This window comes from Neophocaena asiaeorientalis, unplaced genomic scaffold (genome assembly GCF_003031525.2).
Source record: "Neophocaena asiaeorientalis asiaeorientalis breed wild unplaced genomic scaffold, Neophocaena_asiaeorientalis_V1.1 scaffold177, whole genome shotgun sequence".
NCBI lineage: Eukaryota > Metazoa > Chordata > Mammalia > Artiodactyla > Phocoenidae > Neophocaena > Neophocaena asiaeorientalis.
In genome coordinates this window covers 22,176,611-22,184,088 of record NW_020172779.1, presented here as the reverse complement: position 1 = coordinate 22,184,088, position 7,478 = coordinate 22,176,611, and positions in this window count along the sequence as shown.

The window sequence follows — 7,478 nt, the reverse complement described above, 5'->3', positions numbered from 1 at the left end:
TGAATGAAGAAAGGAAGGCAGGCGGTCGTAGCCTCTGCTTGGACCTTTTTCGGCCAGGATCACCCAGGTCGGAAGGCAGAGCCCTTTGGAGGCAGCTCGGGGCCACCGTAACCAGATGTTCCTGGAGGGATGGAGGTCGGCGGCAGGGACACGCGCTGCTTCTGTTCCTGGGAGGCCGTGGCACAGGGGCAGCAGGATTTGGGCAAACGGGACCTGCCTGGGCAGCCCCAGGAAGGAGGCGTCCACAGGCACCAGCTCCAGTGGGTTTTCTTGGTTCGTAAACGTGCTTCTGTTTCATCCATGCGTAGCGTTGCTCAGTGCCTGCCGCGTGCCGGCCGGGCATCGGGCTCAGCTTGAGGCCAGAGGGTGGCCAGACAAAGTCCCTGTCCTGCTTCCAGGGAACACAGGTCTCCCGAGACGGGCTGCTGGGGCGGCCGCCCTGTCCGGCAGTTGCGTTCCCGGGTCGCAGCCGCTGTGTCCGCGAGGACGCGGGGCGCGTTGCTGAGGGGAGCCCAGGTGTGCGTGAGGGTGCTTCACCTGCGTGGCAGGCCCGGGGGCCTGGACTGCTGCCCCTTCCACCTACCACTCAGCTCCGGAAGCAGGGCTGTCACTCACCCCCAGCCCCAGAGCTGTGCGCAGAGGTTCTTCCCAGGGAGGAGCGGGCCGTGGGACTGAGCTCCTGGCCCCTCTGCTAAGGAGCTGACTTGGTTTGCTGCAGAGTGTGGAGAAGTGCGAGCCTGAGGCTGCTGTCTGAAACCGGACGTCGTGGAGAAAGGCCAGTGGGAGGAGGTCGAGAGATGTACTGGTGATGCAGGCTAAACTGTAGGCTGTCTGTGGGTCAGGGAAAAAATCTCAAGCACTGAGCTCAGTATCGATTCCTTCAAAGGAGCCAAATTTGACTGGATTGGTCTGAGGGGCAGCGTACACCCAGGGCGTTGTTAAAAACAACAGAGCAGCCGGCCAGCTGTGAGTGGAACTTAACAGCTGGCTGTGGGCAGGGGCCACACAGAGCTTTGGCAAAACCACTGCCATGGGGTGGGAGGTGGGCGGAGTGGGGGCCTGCTGGAGGCCGCACCCCTGAGAAGGAGCATGGGGGCTCCGTCAGGGGCTGCAGGGGAGCCACTGAGGTGACCCAGCCAGCCAAACATGAAACAAACAGATGACAAGTCCCAGTTTGGGGTGACCAGTACCCGGAGCTGGTAGATATATGTCCTAAAAGGATCCGTTTCCAACCAAACATTATGAACGTGCAAAGAAACAGGAAAATACAGCCACATACCATATTGTTACCAAAAAGCAGGCAACGGACACTGCCTCAGGGAGTGAGATGTTGGATTTAACAGGAAAAGACTTCCAATTGGCCTTTACAAATGTGGTTAGAGAACAAAAGGAAACTATGATTAAAGAAGTAAAGGGGGAAAAAAGAAAGGAAGGTATCAAGTAGAGAGTATCTATAAAAAGATTATAAACAAAAAGTTATTTTAAAAAACCTGGAGGGACTTCCCTGGCGGTCCAATGGTTAGGACTCCACGCTTCCACTGCAGGGAGCACGGGTTCGATCCTTGGTCGGGGAGCTAAGATCCCACATGCCGCGGGGCGTGGTCAAAAAACAAACACACCCTGCTTCTGTGACCATCTTATTTTTATTTTTTTGCAGTACGCGGGCCTCTCACTGTTGTGGCCTCTACCGTTGCGGAGCACAGGCTCTGGACGCGCAGGCTCAGCGGCCATGGCTCACGGGCCCAGCCGCTCCGCGGCATATGGGATCTTCCTGGACCAGGGCACGAACCTGTGTCCCCTGCATCAGCAGGCGGACTCCCAACCACTGCGCCACCAGGGAAGCCCTTCTGTGACCATCTTAAAGGAAACTCAGCTATCTTAATTAAGAATAGACAGATGACACCTTAATACAAGTATTAAAAAAAAAAAACAAAAAACATTCCTCTTAAAAAAAAAAACACCCATGGAAATTCCAGAGTCGAAAAGTACAACAGATGAAAAATTCACTGGAAGGGCTATACAGTAGATGTGAACTAACAGAAGAATTAGCGATCTTGATAGCGCTCGAGATTGATAGATTATGCCATTCAAAGAACAGGATGGAAAGAACGAAGAAGATGGATGGTCTCAGAGCCACGTGGGACAGTCTCACCCACTGCCCAGAAAGGAAGGCCGAGGCGGGAGTAGCAGCCTGGTCCTCCGTCGTGGTTGGAGGTCGTGGCGCTGGGCCCTCAGCCCTCCCGAGCCACCGCTGCTGCCTGCCGCCTCTCCTACCCAACCGGGCCTACGGGGGGGCACAGGCCTTCGCGGGTGGACGTGGGGCCTGTCCCCGTGACGGCCCCATTTCACGGAGGGGTCCTGAGGCCTGCCCCAGACCGCAGACTTCCCGCTGTGTGACGCCCGGTCAGTGTGGCCACCGCTGTGGACTTTGGGCAGGAGGGGATTCTTGGGCAGTGCCGGAAGGGTGGGCTGGATACCCCAGGCTCAGTGGGGGAATGGCCACATCCCTGTGACGTGTGAGCAGGCACAAAAAGCCCATTGCTACCGCAAAAAAAAAAAAAAAGGCAAGAAACAATCAGGCAAAAATAATTGGGCTTCCCTGGTGGCGCAGTGGTTGGGAGTCCGCCTGCCGATGCAGGGGACACGGGTTCGTGGCCCGGTCCGGGAGGATCCCACATGCCGCGGAGCGGCTGGGCCCGTGAGCCATGGCCGCTGAGCCTGCACGTCCGGAGCCCGTGTTCTGCAACGGGAGAGGCCACAGCAGTGAGAGCCCCGCGTACCGCAAAAAAAAAAAAAAAAAAGCCCATTGCACTGGCCAGGGCCCAGGAACTGGGCTCTGGAAGCGAGTCCTGCTTCTTGTCGTGAGCAGCCCCAGTGAGAAGAGGAGCCAGAGGCCCAGCGGGGTGGGGGCCCCAGCGTAGCTCCTGGGGTCTGGGTTTCACTGGCTGCCCCCAGCCCCTGGTAGAAGCCAGGCTGTGAGGTGTGGTTGTCACCCCTCTGACACAGCCTCTCCAGGGACGGTCTTCCAGCCTGGGGACAAGGAGTGTGTGGATGTGGAAACTGCAGGGGGTTGTGGCACCCTCACAGACCCTGCCAGACCAGGGGACTGGTCACACGCTGAGCCCTTTGTTCTGTCTTCAGGGTCTGCACAGTGCCCTCTGCTGGGCTCATGAGGGAGTGTAGGTGGCCCCAGCCTAGAGGCTTGAAGGAGCTGGAAGGTTCCTGATCAGCCAGGACTCAGGGATCTGCTGTGCTTGGCCTGGGTGGACCCTGACCCTGGTCCCACGCTGAGCCCTGACCCTGGTCCCACGCTGAGCCCTGACCCTGGTCCCACGCTGAGCCTGGCCTTGGGCCCTGGTCCCACCTGGCCCTGGTCCCACCCTGAGCCCTGGCCCTGGTCCCACCCTGAGCCCTGGCCCTGATCCCACCCTCAGCCCTGGCCCTGGTCCCACGCTGAGCCCTGACCCTGGTCCCACGCTGAGCCTGGCCTTGGTCCCAGGCTGACCCTGGCCCTGGTCCCACCCTGAGCCCTGGCCCTGGTCCCACCCTGAGCCCTGGCCCTGGTCCCACCCTGAGCCCTGACCCTGGTCCCACGCTGAGCCCTGACCCTGGTCCCACGCTGAGCCCTGGCCCTGGTCCTGGTCCCACGCTGGGCCCTGGCCCTGGTCCTGGTCCCACGCTGAGCCCTCAGCCTGGCCCCCATGTTCCCTTAGCTCATAAGGAGGGCAAAACCAGGGAGCCTGGAGCCCTGTGTAGGTTTCACCCCTCTCCTGGGGGAAGGCAAGAGCCTTTGCTGGCCTCCTCCCTCCTCCCCCACATGTGCCTCGGTGCTCTCTGTGGTCACAGCACTCCCCCTCCTCCGCCTCTGCCCCAACTCCAGGTGCAGTGCGGTTCCAGGTCCTGGGTGACAGTCTCCCGGGGGTGGAGAGTGACTGTGGAGCTGACTCACTGCACAGCGGGGGAGGTGTGAGTGTCAGAGCTGGGCTCGCCCAAATGCAGACCCCAGCTGGTCCAGGCGGCTCCTGGGGGAGCATCGGGGCTGCGCCAGGCCCTCGTCATCTGGTGGGCAGGCGCACACAGGGACCAGAGCCGAGACCCTTCCAGCCAGCCCCATTCGCAGAGACCATGGGGCTTGGAGGCCCAGCAGCCAGCTGCCCTGCCTCTGACCCTCCCTCTCCAGGGACCTGGGCTCTGGCCCCTCCCAGTCACGAGCTGGGGCCAGTGGCCTCTGGCTGCAGAAGTCAGGCTGTAGGCTTTGCGGTGGGGAGGGCCCCAGAGAGCCTGCGGGGGGCATCCTGCAGGGGCGGGGAACCTCCTTCTCCGTCCAGCCTGGCCCTGTGCTCACTCAGACATAGGTCCCACCTCCACAGGCCCGCAGACAGACACCAGTGTAGCCCAGGGGCTGGGAGTCACAGGCTGAGAGAGCTTCCCAGGGGGACAGTGGGAGGCCAGAAGAGGCCTGTGAGAGCAAAAGGCCAGTGTCCTGGAGGGGGTGGGACCTTCCTGTTGGGGGCCCCTCTGCCAGGCTGTGGTGTCCCGACTGCAGTGGGGAACCTCTGAAGGTGGGGATTGGGGGACAGAGGTGTGAGGAGTGAGGGGCTGGGGAGCGGGTGATGGGCAGGCCCTGCGCCCTTGTTCCCCAAGGCTTCGGTGTGAGCTCAGGCCTCCGGACACCGAGACACTGGCCACCACGAGAGTGGGCGGGGCCTCACTGCAGTGGAGAAGACGGACACCGGCTTTTACATCTGGACCTGGCAGGATACATCTGGACCTGGCAGGAGTGGGAGCCTGTGCCTGGCCTTCCCGCATCCCTGCAGTTCCCCAACAAGGCCTGGAGGTGGCCCTGCTCCCCACTTCCAGATCAGGACCCCACGGAGCAAGGGTGAGGTGGCCCTGGGTCCAGGTCCCTACCCTGTATCCTCCAGGCTCGCTCTCCATCTCTCCGCCACAAGCAGCGTACCCGCAGCCTGGCCAACAGCTAGTGGGAGGCTGAGGCCCCACTGGCAGCAGACGGAGAAACGGAACAGGAGGGCGAGAGAGGGCGGGGGGCAGGGGGCAGCCGGAAGAGGGGTCTAAGGAGGGATCTGTTAGCTTAGGAAGCAGCTTGGGCCCCGGGATGCTCCTCGGAGAAGGGGGCTCAGCTGCGGTTTCCAGCGAGTGGGCATCTGTTCCCTCATTTTATTAATAACGCAGAACAGTGATGTCACTGGGCTCTCCGTGAGCCAGCCACTCCACTGACCGATTCTTCCTAATTGCGAAAAAGGAGTCTAGGTGTCCTCGGGAGGCTCTGCCGCGGATTCCACGAGGTCTTGAGTTGCCGCCGTCCACTAGACGCGGGCGTCTGGGCTGCCCCACCCTCCTGGAAGGGGGGCCCAGCCAGCAGGCGCGGTGACCTCGGCATTGAGGCTCGGGCCTGGTGGTCCTGGGCCTCCAGAGAGATACTGCCGGGCACCAGGCTGGCAAAGCAGCCTGGGCCGGGGGTGGAGACCTGGATGAGACCATGGGGCGGCAGCTAAGGGTGAGAGCTTGCGGCGCCGGCCGGCCCGGTTCAGTGCCCGTCTCCTTGCCTCCCGCGGCCCTGCTGTCAGCTCCACCCCAAGCAGCATTGGTCCTCGTTCAGCAGTTCGTCACTGAGAGGACTGAAGGTCGGACGTCAGAACACAAAATGGGTATTTCCGCAAACGCTTCGAAGTTCACCACCCGCCTCAGCTCTGGTTCTCACAGGAAGGGACTTTCTTCTTTAGTGACAGAAAGGTCCTCCCAGCTTGTTTGCAAGAACGGGGGCTGGAAGCCACGCTCTGTTGAGGGCAAGCACGGTGCTCCCCGCGCCCTGCCCCGGGTCTGCGCGCGGCCCACGCTGCAGGTGCCTCTGATCTGTCCAACAAAGCGGAATCTTCCAGACACTTGACGACAGGGCCTCGCCCGACCACTGGGTCACAGCTGTCATCCCACGATTCAGACACCTCTTGGAGACTCTCCTGGGGGCCTGGAGATGGGGCCACCCGGACAGAGAGCCGCCCACTGCCCCCAGAGGGCAAAGTTGTCCTTACAGGAAGCAACGGTCTGGAGCTGGACGGTGAACTCCTTTTCTCCAATTAGGAAGGTGGGTTCAAGTGCGTGGCCACAATGAGCATGACTGGAACTTGAGCCCAGGTCTGCCTCCCTCAAGGCCCTCACTCTTCATCAGTGAAGTGCACCGCCAGCCAGACGGCAGGCGGGTCAGGGTGGTCGTGTGGATGGTGAAGGTGGTGATAGTGATGTCGATGGCTGTGCTGGGAATGACGGTGGGGTGCGGTGGTCACGGAGGGTGGAGAGGAGATGGCGGGACACAGTGACAGTGGTGATGGTTGTATGTATTGTGTGCAGGGGAGGTGGTGGCTTTGACGGTGGTGACAGGAGTGATGGGGGGTGGAGAGGACGGTGGGGCTGGGGACGGTTGATGGTGGAGGTCACGGTTATGATGGGGGGTGTGGTAGAGGTGACAGTAATAGTGGATGAGGAAGAGGATGCTGGCGATGGGGGTGCTATGGTCTGGATGTTCGTTTAACTGCTGAAATCCTAACCCCTAAGGTGATGGTACTTGGAGGTGGGGCTTTGAGAGGTGGTCAGGTTATGAGGGTGGAGCCTTGCTTTGGGTTAATGCCCTTAAAAAAGAGACCCCAGAGAGCCCCCTCGCCCCTTCCGTCACCTGAGGACACAGTGAGCTCTGCAGTCCACAACCAAGAAGAGGGCTTTCACCAGAACCCTACCACCCTGGCACCCTGACCTCGGCCTCCAGAACGGTGCGAAGTCAGTTTCTGTTGTTCGCGAGTCCCCCCATCGGTGGTATTCTGTTCGGAGCAGCCCAGGTGGAGGCAGGCGGGGATGAAGTTGGTGTGGTGGTAAGGGTGCTGGTGCTGAAAGTGGGGCAGTGAGGAGCTCGTGGTGATGGTGGTCGTGGTGGTTTTAACGGTGGTGGTGATGTTGGGGATGCTGGGTGCTGTGGGTTGGATTGTGTCCCCCTGCCCAGGGTCATGTGACGAAGCCCTAACCCCCGCAGGACAGTGTTTCGAGATAGGGCGTTGAGGAGGTAATTATGGTGAGAGGAGGTCATGAGAGTGGGGCGCTGATAGGACTAATGCCTGTATCCGAAGAGGGTGATCGCTCTCAGTTTCTCTCTTTCTCGCAAGCCAAGAAAAGGCCCTGTGAGAACACTTCAAGAAGACAGCCATCTACTAGCCAAGAGAGCTTTCTCCAGAAACCTAATGGGCTGCCACCCGTATATTGGACCTCCCAGCCTCCAGAACTCTGAGAAATAAATGTCTGTTGTTTAAGCCACCCAGTCTGTGGTATTTTGTTGCAGGGTTCTGAGCTGACTGAGACAGTGGGGATGGTGAGGGTCATGGTGGTGATGACGGTGTGACAGTGGTGATGGTGATGGTGGTGATGACGGTGTGACAGTGGTGATGGTGATGGTGGTGGAGGGGGTGGCGGTGGTG